This window comes from Callorhinus ursinus, unplaced genomic scaffold (assembly GCF_003265705.2).
Source record: "Callorhinus ursinus isolate GAN/ISIS: 27379988/994484 unplaced genomic scaffold, GSC_fseal_2.0 scaffold13, whole genome shotgun sequence".
In the NCBI taxonomy this organism is placed as follows: Eukaryota; Metazoa; Chordata; class Mammalia; order Carnivora; family Otariidae; genus Callorhinus; species Callorhinus ursinus.
In genome coordinates, this window is record NW_027397075.1 from 1765150 (window position 1) to 1780202 (window position 15053).

Sequence of the window (15053 nt, forward strand, 5' to 3'; positions counted from 1 at the left end):
GAGATTTGGAGGCCGCCATTTTCACTCTCGTCCTCCAAAGCTGTACCGAAAGTTTGCAGGGAAGAAGGATCCTGGGAGCAAACCCGAGCAGATTACTTAGTCCGGACCAGGCAAGGACAGGGCAATTCCGCCTCCAGCAAAGACATTTGGGAACCACGGCAACAGGCCCCTCCCCCAGAAGATTAGCAAGAACAGCCAGCCAAGACCAAGTTTACCGATCAATGAGAACAGCAGAACTCCAGTGCTAGGGGAATACACATAGAATTCATGGCTTTTTTACCATGATTCTTTAGTCTTTCATAGTTAATCTTTTTTTTTTTTTTGAATTTTTCTTTTTCCCTTTTTCAACAAACATCTTATCAATCCCTTTTTTAAAAAAACATTTTTATTTTTCATTTTTAGTCATATTCTATCCCTTCATAGTAGTTACCCTTATTTTTGGCATATATATATAAATTGTTCTCTCTTTAAAATTTTGAGATACAGTTTCTTCTAACAAATCAAAATATACCCTAAATCTCAAGTGTATGGCTTTGTTCTAGTCTCCTGCCTGACCACATTCTCCCCCCTTTTTTTCTTTTTTTTTAAATCCTCTTCTTTCAAACAACTTCTTATTAATTCCTTTTATAAAATTTTTTATAATTTTCATCTCTACAGTCATATTCGATCCCTTAATCATATTAACCCTTATTTTTGTACATATATAAGTTCTTCTTTCTTTAAAATTTTGGGAGGCACTTTCTTCTAACAGACCAAAATACACCCAAAATCTAGTATGTGGTACTGATCTATGCACCAGCCTGATTATATTTGATCATATTTTTTTTGTTTTGTTCTGTTTTTGTTTGTTTTTATCTTTTTCTTCTTCTTTTTTCTTTCTTTCCCTTTCTTTTCCCCCGGTTTCAGATCTTTTCTGATTTGTCTAGAGTATATTTTCTGGGGACATTGTTACCATGTTAGCATTTTGTTCTCTCATTCATCTATTCTCCTCTGGACAAAATGACAAGACGGAAAAAATCACCTCAACAAAAAGAACAAGAGGCAGTACCGACTGCCAGGGACCTACTCAATACGGACATTAGGACGATGTTGGAACTTGAGTTCAGAATGATGATTTTAAAGATGCTAGTTGGGCTTGAAAAAAGCATGGAAGTTATTAGAGAAACCCTTTCTGGGGAGATAAAAACTAAAATCTCACCAAGTCGAAATCAAAAAGGCTATTAATGAGGTGCAATAAAAAATGGGGGCACTAACTGCTAGGATAAATGAGGCAGAAGAGAGAATTAGTGATATAGAAGACCAAATGATGGAAAACAAAGAAGCTGAGACAAAGAGAGAGAAACAACTACTGGATCACGAGGGCAGAATTCGAGAGATAAGTGACACCATAAGACGAAACAGCATTAGAATAATTGGGATCCCAGAAGAAGAAGAAAGAGAGAGAGAGAGGGGCAGAAAGTATATTGGAGCAAATTATAGCAGAAAACTTCCTTAATTTGGGGAAGGAAACAGGCATCAAAATCCAGGAGGCCCAGAGAACCCCCCTCAAAATCAATAAAAATAGGTCAACACCCCGACATCTAATAGTAAAACTTACGAGTCTCAGAGACAAAGAGAAAATCCTGAAAGCAGCTTGGGAGAAGAGATATGTAACTACCATGGTAGAAACATTAGATTGTCAACAGACCTATCCACAGAGATGTGGCAGGCCAGAAAGGACTGGCGTGATATATTCAGAGCACTAAACGAGAAAAATATGCAGCCAAAAATACTATATCCAGCTAGGCTGTCATTGAAAGTAGGAGAGATAAAAATCTTCCAGGACAAACAAAAACTAAAGGAATTTGCAAACATGAAACCAGCCCTCCAAGAAATATTGAAAGGGGTCCTCTAAGCAAAGAAGAGCCTAAAAGCAACATAGACCAGAAAGGAACAGAGACAATATACAGTAACAGTCACCTGACAGGCAATACAATGGCACTAAATTCATATCTTTCAATAGTTACCCTGAATGTAAATGGTCTAAATGCCCCAATCAAAGGACAAAGGCTATCAGATTGGATTAAAAAACAAGACCCATCCATATGCTGTCTGCAAGAGACTCATTTTAGACCCAAAGACACCCCCAGATTGAAAGTGAGGGGTTGGGAAACAATTTACCATGCTAATGGACACCAAAAGAAAGCTGGAGTGGCAATCCTTACATCAGACAAATTAGATTTTAAACCAAAGACTGTAATAAGAGATGAGGAAGGACACTATATCCTACTTAAAGGGTCTATCCAACAAGAAGATATAACAATTGTAAATATCTATGCCCCTAATGGGAGCAGCCAATTATATAAGCCAATTAATAACAAAAGCAAAGAAACACATTGACAACAATACAATAATAGTGGGGGACTTTAACACCCCCCTGACTGAAATGGACAGATCATCTAAGCAAAAGATCAACAAGGAAATAAAGCCTTTAAATGACACACTGGACCAAATGGACTTCACAGATAATATATTCAGAATGTTCCATCCCAAAGCAACAGAATATACATTCTTCTCTAGTGCCCATGTAACATTCTCCAGAATAGATCACATCCTAGGTCAAATCAGGTCTCAATCGGTACCAAAAGACTGGGATCATTCCCTGCATATTTTCAGACCCCAATGCTTTGAAACTAGAATTCAATCACAAGAGGAAAGTCGGAAAGAACTCAAATACATGGAGGCGAAAGAGCATCCTACTAAAGAATGAATGAGCCAACCAGGAAATTAAAGAAGAATTAAAAAAATTTCATGGAAACAAATGAAAATGAAAACACAACTGTTCAAAATCTCTGGGATGCAGCAAAGGCAGTCCTAAGAGGAAAGTATATAGCAATACAAGCCTTTCTCAAGAAACAAGAAAGGTCTCAAATACACAAGCTAATCCTACATCTAAAGGAGCTGAAGAAAGAACAGCAAATAAACCCTAAACCCAGCAAAGATCAGAGCAGAAATCAATGAAATAGAAACCACAAGAACAGTAGAACAGATCAACGAAACTAGGAGCTGGTTCTTTGAAAGAATTAACAAGATTGAGAAACTCCTGGCCAGACTTATCAAAAGAAAAGAGAAATGACCCAAATCAACAAAATCATGAATGAAAGAGGCGAGATCACAACCAACACCAAAGAAATACGAACAATTATAAGAACATTTTATGAGCAACTATATGCCAGCGAATTAGATAATCTGGAAGAATTGGATGCATTCCTAGAGATGTATCGACTACCAAAACTGAACCAGGAAGAAATAGAAAACTTGAACAGACCTATAACCACTGAAGAAATTGAAGCAGTAATCAAAAATCTTCCAACAAACAAAAGGCCAGGGCCAGATGGCTTCCCAGGGGAATTCTATCAGACATTTAAAGAAGAATTAATACCTATTCTTCTGAAAGTGTTCCAAAAAATAGATATGGAAGGAAAACTTCCAAACTCGTTTTATGAGGCCACCATTACCTTGATCCCAAAACCAGACAAAGACCTCATCAAAAAGGAGAATTACAGACCAATATCCTTGATGAACATGGATGCAAAAATTCTCACCAAAATACTAGCCAATAGGATCCAACAGTACATTAAAAGGATTATTCACCACGACCAAGTGGGATTTATCCCTGGGCTGCGAGGCAGGTTCAACATCTGCAAATCAATCAACGGGATACAACACATTAACAAAAGAAAGGACAAGAATCATATGATCCTCTCAATAGATGCAGAAAAAGCATTTGACAAAGCACAGCATCCTTCTTGATCAAAACTCTTCAGAGTATAGGGATAGAGGGTACATATCTCAATATCATAAAAGCCATCTATGAAAAACCCACAGCCAATATCATTCTCAATAGGGAAAAACTGAGAGCTTTCCCCCTAAGGTCAGGAACGCGGCAGGGATGTCCACTGTCACCACTGCTATTGAACACAGTATTAGAAGTCCTAGCCACAGCAATCAGACAACAAAAAGAAATAAAAGGTATCCAAATCGGCAAAGAAGAAGTCAAACTCTCAGTCTTTGCAGATGATATGATACTTTATGTGGAAAACCCAAAAGACTCCACCCCAAAACTGCTAGAACTCATACAGGACTTCAGTAAAGTGGCAGGATAGAAAAATCAATGCACAGAAATCAGTGGCATTCCTATACACCAACAACAAGACAGAAGAAAGAGAAATTAAGGAGTCAATCCCATTTACAATTGCACCCAAAACCATAAGGTACCTAGGAATAAATCTAATCAAAGAGGCTAAGGATCTGTACTCAAAAACTATAAAATACTCATGAAAGAAATTGAGGAAGACACAAAGAAATGGAAAAATGTTCCATGCTATGGATTGGAAGAACAAACATTGTGAAGATGTCAATGCTACCTAGAGCAATCTACACATTCAGTGCAATCCCTATCAAAATACCATCCACTTTTTTCAAAGAAGTGGAACAAATAATCCTAAAATTTGTATGGAACCAGAAAAGACCCCGAATAGCCAGAGGAATGGTGACAAAGAAAAGCAAAACTGGTGGCATCACAATTCCGGACTTCAAGCTCTATTACAAAGCTGTTATCATCAAGACAGTATGGTACTGGCACAAAAACAGACACATACATCAATGGAACAGAATAGAGAGCCCAGAAATGGACCCTCAACTCTATGGTCAACTTATTTTTGACAAAGCAGGAAAGAATGTCCAATGGCAAAAAGACAGTCTCTTCAACAAATGGTGTTGGGAAAATTGGACAGCCACATGCAGAAGAATGAAACTGGACCATTTCCTTACATCACACACAAAAATAGACTCCAAATGGTTGAAAGACCTAAATGTGAGACAGGAGTCCATCATAATCCTTGAGGAGAACACAGGTAGCAATCTCTTCGACTTCAGCTGCAGCAACTTCTTCCTAGAAACATTACCAAAGGCAAAGGAAGCAAGGGCCAAAAGGAACTATTGGGACTTCATCAAGATAAAAAGCTTTTGCACAGCAAAGGAAACAGTCCACAAAACCAAAAGACAACCGACCGAATGGGAGATGATATTTGCAAATGACATATCAGATAAAGGGCTAGTATCCAAAATCTATAAAGAACTTATCAAACTCAACACCCAAAGAACAAATAATGCAATCAAGAAATGGGCAGAAGGCATGAACAGTCATTTTTCCAAAGAAGACATCCATGTGGCCAACAGACACATGAAAATGTGCTCAACAGCACTTGGCATCAGGGAAATCCAAATGAAAACCTCAATGAGATACCACCTCACACCAGTCAGAATGGCTAAAATTAACAATTCAGGAAATGACAAATGTTGGTGGGAATGCAGAGAAAGGGGAACCCTCCTACACTGTCGGTGGGAATGCAAGCTGGTGCAGCCACTCTGGAAAACAGTATGGAGGTTCCTCAAAAAGTTGAAAATAGAGCTACCCTATGACCCAGCAATTGCACTACTACATATTTACCCCAAAGATACAAATGTAAGGATCCGAACGGGTACGTGCACCCCAATGTTTATAGCAGTGATGTCCACAATAGCCAAACTGTGGAAAGAGCCAAGATGTCCAGCGACAGATGAATTGGTAAAGAAGAGGTGGTATATACACACAGTGGAATATTATGCAGCCATCAAAAGGAATGAGATCTTGCCATTTGCAACGACATGGATGGAACTGGAGGGTGTTATGCTGAGTGAAATAAGTCAATCAGAGAAAGACATGTATCATATGACCTCACTGATATGAAGAATTCTTATTCTCAGGAAACAAACTGAGGGTTGCTGGAGTGGTGGGAGGTGGGAGGGAGGGGGTGGCTGGGTGACAGACATTGGGGAGGGTATGTGCTATGGTGAGCGCTGTGAATTGTGCAAGACTGTTGAATCACAGATCTGTACCTCTGAAACAAATAATGCAATATATGTTAAAAAAAAAAAGAAGATAGCAGGAGGGGAAGAATGAAGGGGGGGAATCAGAGGGGGAGACGAACCATGAGAGATGATGGACTCTGAAAAACAAACTGAGGGTTCTAGAGGGGAGGGGGTGGGAGGATGGGTTAGCCTGGTGATGGGTATTAAAGAGGGCACGTTCTGCGTGGAGCACTCGGTGTTATGCACAAACACTGAATCATGGAACACTACATCAAAAACTAATGATGTAATGTATGGTGATTAACATAACAATAAAAAATTAAAAAAAATAAAAGTGGGTGTCATAGACAATGCAAGCTGTTCCCCATCCCCCTCTACTTCCAGAACTTCCATAACAATAGAATCCCTAAATTTTTAGCTGGGTCATCCCCCCTAACTCCAAGTAAAGACTACAGTTCTTTGGAATATTGCTTGCAACAATCTCTACAAATATTCCCTTTCCTGTGTGCACATCCTTTTGCAATGTGACTTTGCAGTCCCTACTATTTAATTGTGGAGTCTATTTCCACACCCTTGAAGCCAGGCTAGACTTGTGATTTGCTTTGGCCAATACAATGCATTGGAAGTGGCATTGTGTCATTTCCAAGCCTAGGCCTCCAGAGGCCTTGCATACCTCCATTCAACCTTCTGGGATCCTGCCCAGCCATTATATGTGAGCCAGAGTTAGCCTTCTGGAGGGTAGGAGCCCTTTTGGAGCAGAGACAAACTTTCTTAGCTGAGGTCACCTTAGACCAGCCAACTTCCAGCCAACCAGATAGTTAACTACCGGTACATGGGTAGACTCACCCGAGGCCACAAAAACTGCCTAGCTGAACTCAGCCCAAATTACCAACCCATGGAATCATGTACTGGATAAATGCTTATTGTTTGAAGATGCTCTGTTATGAGGCAGTGGTTTGTGATATATCAAAACTAATACAATTTCCCATGCAGCTAGGTGGTGTATCTATGTAACTAAGTTTTGTTGGATGACATGTAAGTGAAAACGCTGTGCATGATTCGGGGGCAGGGGGCATGTGGATTTCTTTACAGGGAGGAGGCCTTCTCTTCTTCCAGCTTTCTTCCTTCCTAATGACTGGAATGAGAATGTAATAGTTGGAGCTCCAGCAGCCATTCTGGGTCAGGACGAGGGTTTGGGAAGGAACCCATGACAGAACAATACACTAGGAGGTTCTTGTTCCTCTGAAACCGTAGATTACCTTTCCAGTCTTATTCTGACGACTTCTAAATTTATTAAGCAAAAGAAATAAATAAACTTTTATATTGTTTAGGCCCCGGTGTTTTGAGTTTTACAGTTAATCATAGCTGAACCTAATCCACAAAAATACAAATGGTCAGGATTTAGATAAGCAGGGGGGTAAAGAAGAGTACTCAGGTTAGAGGGAAATTATCGAGGGACTATCATGGATAATGTTGCAGAAAATGATAAAGTGTGGGTGGTGGGTGGGAAACGGTGAAAAGTGGCCTGGTATTACCTAGGGGGAGCGATGTGTGATAGAACTAGGAACGATTTGGGGCCAGCTTTTGCAAGGCCATGAAGAAATTTGGAGAATATGGTAAAACATGTCTGAAGGCTTATAAAGATCAGAGTAAGGAAGTCTTTTTTCCTGCATTCATTGATTCATTTCTTCTGGGGAGTTTATGTTCCAGTGAGGGAGACAAGATAACAAAATAATAGGATAATTACAGATTGTGATTAATGGTCTGTGTGATATGGTGGAGACTATGGGATAGAGGCAAATACTTTAGACAGGGTGGTCAGAGAAAGATTGTTTTGATTTTTAAAATTTGGTGCCAGGCACTGTGCTGAAGTCTAGGGACACAGGGAGAAATAACACACAGTTCCTGTTATTGAAAAGATCACAGTCTAGAGTAGGGGTAGGGTTAACTGGGAACAATTTCCTAGAGGAGGTGGGAGAGAGCAAAAGGAAGTAATTTAGTCTTCCCCTCTGTACCAGTCAGATATGGCTCCTATAAAGCTGTGGAACATACATGTCCCCAATCCTTGCTTACAGCAAGAATGATTTTTGTCACACAGGTCTGAGTGTAGGCTGTGATTCTGTTGGATTCTGTTGGATTAGTTTGCTTGATTCCAGGCTATGGGCTGGCCCAGGTCTGCTGTATATATCTCCTCATCCTGGGACCACTGGCTACCCAGGATTTGATCATCTCAGGGTGGATGGCAGAAGTATAATAGGTCAAGCGGAATCACAGAGGTGTGTGTAAAGCCTCTACTTCTGTTACATCTGCTCACACTGCTGGCCCTAGCAAGTCACATGGTCAAGACTGACATCCATGAGTCAGAAAGAACGCTCCCCCCACAGTGAGAAAATTTCGAAGGTACAACGATGTTTAATGCTGTAGTGGAGGGAATGAAGATTTGGGAACACTCATTCAATCTTTCATACCCTCAAAGGAAATGAGGTACTTCTCCATTTCTTCAGAACTCTCATGTATGTCTTAATAGTATTCCTATTTTTTTCAAGAAATATTTTCTATTTCTTGTGAGATTTATGGCAATGCACCATATTTCTTTTTGTTTAAAATTTTACTTAAAGGGGCACCTGGGTAGCTCAGGCAGTTAAGCATCTGACTCTTGGTTTTGGCTCAGGTCATGATCTCATGGTCATGAGATCAAGCCCCATGTTGGGCTCCATGCTCAGCGCAGAATCTGCTTGAGATTCTCTCTCTCTTCCCCTGCCCCTCCCCCTCCGCTCATGTGTGCTCTCTTTCTCTCAAAAAAATAATATTTTATTTAAAAAATCACATATGGTAATTTTGTAGTAAAAACCTCAAAAAGTAGTACTGACAGATATAACAGTGAACATAGTTGGCCCTTCCAAAGAGGAAAATCCCGGGTTTCTTTTTGGAGGTATTCTGTGTGTGCACAGCCAAATTCTTTAAAATTAACTTTTTATTTTAATTCCCGTAGAGTTAACACACAGAACCAAATATTTTCTGACATTAAAAAAATACAAAATGGCATCCTCCTACACTTGTTCTGCTACATCTCCCCTCCCCCTTTTTCCTATTTCACCATGTATCTTAGAGGTAGTGCTATTTCAGTTCTGCTAGTCTCATTTCATTGTCTTTAATGGCTGCATTGTTTTCCACTGTGAGGCTGTGCTGTAATTTATTTAATCAGAGCCTTATTGAAAGACATTTGGATTGTGTCCAATCTTTTGCCACTATAACCAAGGCTGCATTGAGTATCCTGGAACATCTATCTTTATGCACACATATGAGGATATCAGTAGGTTAAATCTCTAAACAGAAATTGCTAGATCAAGGGATATGTATCTTCACGTTTGACAGATATTGACTCTCTGTTTCTCAAAAGAAAGAATGATTCCTTCCAGCATGTCTACAAATCTTTCTCTGTTCCTCTTGTTGTCTTCTGATTCTTGTCCCATGGTATTGTTCGGGGCTGAACCAATGGAATAAAGTAGCTTAAAACGTATTCCTGTAGGAACTCTGGGGAAACTTTGAGTCGTATCCTTTGAATCTTGGAAAATTTTGAAGATGGGAAGAACCTGGCACTACTGTTGTTACCCAGATCATCCTTTTAATGAGAGCACTGGAGGAGCATCGAATGTTGTATTCACAAACATGTTTACTGAAGAACTCCATGCTGCAAGTGGAATGATTTATATCCCTGGGAGATCCCAGTAAAAAATGTGCACAATACCCTTTAATTTGATCTGCTTTCCCTCTTGCACCTAAATATTTAGGGCAAATAGAAAATAGTTCTGATTTACAATCTCTATAAAATTTTTAAACAACTTAATAGGACATTTGATCATGAAATTGCCTGAGATAATGTTGGTAGTAGTCAGCCATATTTCTCTGAAATGGCCTGTAACTTCAGTGTAAACCCCCAAACATGGATTTTTTTCCCCTGCTAATAACAGTCTTATTAATAAAAGAATGATTTTCTTTACAGATCCTCGGCAGCTGTGTTCCGGTGCCTTTGTTCAATAAAGGTAGAGATAATAACTGTCTCTAAAAAGAAAATGTGCCAGGGTCCTCAAGAGAAGTGGTGAAAACAAATCTCTTATTAAATCATATCAAATTGTGTTTCTTGTTTACTTTTTTCATTTTGTAAGTCACAGTCATATCTGCTAGTTTTGGTAAACCTTGCCTCACATTTGTCAAAAGAAACCCACTTGGAGGCTTGGTGTTCCTGAAGTTAAATGCTGCGTGATCAATCAGTGTGATAAATTTCCCACAATTAACTGTCATGATGACATTTCTGAGTCTGTTTCTCTATTTACCCCTGCTGATATCTTTTGAGATTGGTTAACTTCTGAATATGTTCTCAGATGTTCAATGGATGCCTAGAAAAAAAGAGCAGCAGGAAAGTGTAGTTGATAGGTAGATAGGTGGGGTTTTTACCTGTGCACAGATTCATGACCCCTCTGAGAGTAAAAGCATCTCTATTTTCCTTGAGGGCAGGTGGGTCACATGGGCTAACTCTCTTACTAGTCTAGGGGTGGGCCTGGCCAATCAAAACATCTTTGCTCAAGGTGGACCAATCAGAGCCAGGGAGAATCCTGGGATTAGTGGAAATGAGAACTTTCTTGATTGGCATTCTTTTTTTTTTTTTTTTTAAAGATTTTATTTATTTTTTGACAAAGAGAGAGACAGCAAGAGAGGGAACACAAGCAGGGGGAGTGGGAGAGGGAGAAGCGGGCTCCCTGCTCGGGGCTCGATCCCAGGACTCTGGGATCATGACCTGAACTGAAGGCAGACGCTTAATGACTGAGCCAACCACGCTCCCCTTGATTGGCATTTTTGAAAGAATAAACCTGCTTATGGTTCTCTTTCCTCTCCATTGGAGGAGTACTCTTGAAGGAAGATGAAACAGAAAATGGAGGAAGAAAGATTCCTGAGGAGACCACTTGAATTCTTGAATCTAATCATGCCTGAAGTCTTACCCATCAAATAGGCAAGGAAATCAATTTCAATTTTTTTCTTAAGTCCGTTTCTGTTGGGTTCCTGCCACTTGCCTCCAAAAGAGTCCTAACACTTGTGTTTTATAACTTTCAGTAAAATCTCGTGTGTAGGAGAGCATGTCCAACACCGGCATTACTGATGTGTATAATAATATATCCGTTCTCTTTTCTCTGGTATTCTCAGTGGTCACCATTGTACAACTGACTGTCTTCAGACTAGAGCACCTGCTCATCAGATGGTCTTGGGCCAGCATATCTCCTGTCTTCTCAAGAATTCTCATTGTTAGAATTACTCAAGATTGGGGCGCCTGAATGGCTCAGTCAGTTAAGCATCTGCCTTCAGCTTAGGTCATGATCCCAGGGTCCTGAGATTGAGCCCTGCATTGTGCTCCCTGCTCAGTGGGGAGCCTGCTTCTCCCTCTCCCTCTGCCCCTCTACTCCGCTTATGCTCTTTCTCACACTCACTGTCTCAAATAATAAATAAAATCTTTAAAAAAAAAAGAATTACTGATGGTTGTCCCATATTCATACTCTATGGATATGGGATTTACCTGTGTTCTGCCCAGTCCTTCCCCTGCCCTCCCCCAATAGCTCAGTAGTTCCTCGTGAATGTAGTTGTACTCATCTGTGCCCCAGAGATTTTGGAATGCGATTTCCAGGCAGCCAGGTGCTGGGTATCTTCTCCCAGCCTTGCATCTCTAAGATCTTGGGTCCATTTCTAGCTCTTTCCTTGCCTTGCTTAAATTAAGCAATGAGTTGATTTATGGGAGAAGAGTTGATGTAGACAGGGGTGTGGACTAACATTTACAGTGTGCCCTCTGCCTATCAGATACTGTGCTGGGTGCATTCATGTGTGCTCGTACCACCTTGTGTTTACCATAACAGGTAATGTCATTGTCTGTTTAATACTTTTTATGGTCTTGACACTGCGCTAAGTATCTCATCAAGTAATATCTAATTGAATCTTTACAGAACCAGGAGATCTCCAGGGTTAAGCTGAGGCTGAGAAAGGTTAAGTTATTTCCCAGTGTCATGCAGTGAGGAAGTGGTGGGCGCAAGATTTCCACTCAGGCCTGAATGACCCAGAGTCCAGTTTTCTTATTTCTTACACCAGCACTGACTGGCCTATGCCTCTTGCTCACCTATGGACTTCCAACCTCACAGCACTCGTGTGTTATCTTTGGTCTCCAATTCTCCCTCCTTCTAGATCCTTGCATAGTGGAGTAGGTTCTCAAAAATTACGTACTGGATGAAGAAATCTTTACAACAACTCTGGAGGGTGAGTGTTTTTCTTTCTGTTTTACACATGAGCAAATTTCAGCTTAGGATGAGTAAGGAACTGACCCAAGGCCAGGAACTAGCATTCATAAAATCTAATCCTATAATCCAGAAATTTCCTCCTCTGACTGAGAATTGAGAAAGATATTATAGAAGCTAAAGAGAGGGGTCTTTGGGATGTTCATGCATTCCACCATAGATAGGTTAATGAAGGCTCTATTAGGCTGGATTACTGTGCAGCAAGTGGCGCAGACATTTTATGAAAAGAAAGCTGCATCCATGTTACTGGGTCTGTATTTGAGCTCCTTATAACTTGTAAGCAGCAGAACACTGCTTCATGGCACTGGACAAAGCTCAAGTGAAAATGACTCCAGTGGGGAAATCTTTTTTGGAAACTGAAATGATTGTTTTAGGAATCCGTATTGTAATTTTTCACTTTTTAGTCTCCGGTCTCTTGAGTCCCAGTCTGTATCCTGGGCGCAGGGGATATGGGATTCCGGTGACTTTGCCCAGTGTAAGGAGCACTGCAATGGAAGGCAAACAGGCTCAGTGTGTGGAGAGGGGCAGCACGATAGGTATTTAGCAGCAGAAGCTGGGACTCTGATAGATGGAACCGACAGCTCTAAAAGGCACCTCAAGGAAACACATTTCTTGGGGCTTCTAAGAACACGAGAGCCCATGGTCTGATGTAGCTTTCTCTGTTTGAAAGTGCTGACATTCTGTTCAGCTAATGATGAGTTTTCTTCTCTTCCTTCCCAACACCACGATGAGGCAAAAATGCAAGGGAAGAAAGAACAAGAAGCAATTTCCAAAGTCTTCAGGGTCTCTAGGATAGCTTTTGAACTAAGTCACATTCTGTCATCCTGCAGGCTGCTTGTGCTTTTGGAGTAGTCATTGGCAGATTAATGAGTTTCATGAAAGTTAAGAGGAAATAGCAGCTTAAAATAGCAGTGAAATTTTCAAGGGTATTTTGGGGGAGAGAGTGAAATACTGTAGTCACCCTGATGTACTCATGGAAGCATCTAGGTTATGTTGTTAGTTAAAAATCATAGCCACAGAGCCAAGAATGCATATTTTTATATTTTACATATAATTTACCTACTCACCCACCTCCCATCCTTCCACCCACGTATCCATCCATCTATCCACTCACTCATCCATCCATCCATCCATCCATCTACCCACTCATCCAACCATCCATCCGTCTGTCCATCCATCCATCCATCCATCCATCCATCCATCCATCCATCCATCCATGTATCCATCCATCCATCCATCTACCCACTCATCCATCCATCCATCCATCCATCCATCCTTTCATCCATCCACCCACCTATCCATCCATCTATCCACTCATTCATCCACCCATCCATCCATCTATCCATCCATCCACCCAATATCTATCCATCGGTCCACTCGTCCATCTATCCGTCTATCCATCCATCTGTCTTCCACCCACCTAGCCATCCATTTTATCCATTCACTTAACATTTAACAACCACAGACAACATTCCAGGCATTACCTAAGGCTACCAATACTTGGTTCTCAGGAAGTCCCAAGACTGGGTTTTTTGGGCTCTAATATAATTTCAGAAAGCAAATTTGCTGTTGGGAGTTTCCGGTAAGGTGAAGCAAAGTGTTGTATTGAGTTTATATAGATTTTGACTCTTATATAACTGTACACTTGGCACTGAAAATCTTATGCAACTTATTTGGGAAAAGATGGTCTATGGTACAAGTTGCTGTGTCATGCAGAAAGATGGGCTGCAAGAAACAGTTTTTGTTTAGGGTTTGTTTTGCCTTAGAAGCCATGATATGTGGAGCTGAAGTTGTTGTTTTGCTGGGTCAGGTGTTGCTAGTCCACTAAAAATAAGCCCGTATCAGTGGACATCTTAGAAACTAAGAAAGCTCAGATGCAAGTGAAGTAATTTAGCAGACTTGTACTTCATTATGCTCCGCCACATTGAACTTCAGTAGAGTTCTGCTTTAAACACAGGAGGTAGAGTGTGATGCTAAGTGTGAGGATCTGGAGGTACACAGCCTATTTCAGATCCCTGACCTACCACTTACTTACTCCATGGCCTTGGGGAATTTGCCTACCCTCTCTGTTTTCAAAACCAAAAATAGGACAAACAATGATACTTGCCTCTTCGTGGTTTTGTTTGTTTGTTTGTTTTTGAGGATTAAATGGGACAATGCCCCGAGAGCTGTGTCCCCACCATTTTGGTGAGCAAATTTGGTCCTCCAGGGACACAGAGCAGATTCATTGAGATTCACTGGTCAGAGCAAGTTCTCCATGATTTTTTTCCTTCTCTTACATGATCTCCTCCATCTTTGGTTCTTCCTTTAACTCCTCCCACACCACAGGTGTTCCTCTAGTATAGGAATAGAGATTTCCCCAGTTCTCCCTTCATACGTTAATTTAGATATAACTACATAATTGATAAAATACAGAGTTGGCTTTGATTACATAAATGGTTTGGGACCCCAAACTTCACTTTTTTCCAGTCAACATTATATTTTTGACATCTCCTCATGTTGGTATATGTAAATCCAATTCATTACATTCTGACTGTGGCCTGGGAGACAACATATGCATAGACTACAATTTGCTTATCCATTCCCCTAGTGATAAACGAACAGGGACATCAGAGTCTCTGCTGTCACAGAGAAAACTATGGTGAACAGCCTTATGCATGCGTCCTTATGGTTTTGTGGGAGAGTTTCTTTGGGGCACATATCCAGGCGTGGAGACTGTTGGGTGGATGAGCAGTTAATTGTCCCCAGGACTGAGAGATTTCTGTCTGGGATGGCTGCTTAGTTTGCACTTCTCCATAGCACTTGAAGTTCTCTGACTTTGTAATTTTT

The 15053-nt window shown here is 40.6% G+C and overlaps 1 long non-coding RNA gene across 1 annotated transcript in view; it reads left to right on the plus strand.

Moving 5' to 3' along the window:
• LOC141373967 (uncharacterized) overlaps positions 1–10029 on the plus strand; it is a 103622-nt gene extending 93593 nt beyond the window's left edge. Inside the window, exon 2 of the long non-coding RNA XR_012380424.1 lies at positions 9896–10029. This is a non-coding gene — a long non-coding RNA (uncharacterized lncRNA). The remainder of the gene's footprint in view (positions 1–9895) is intronic.
• Positions 10030–15053: the final 5024 nt, after the last annotated feature.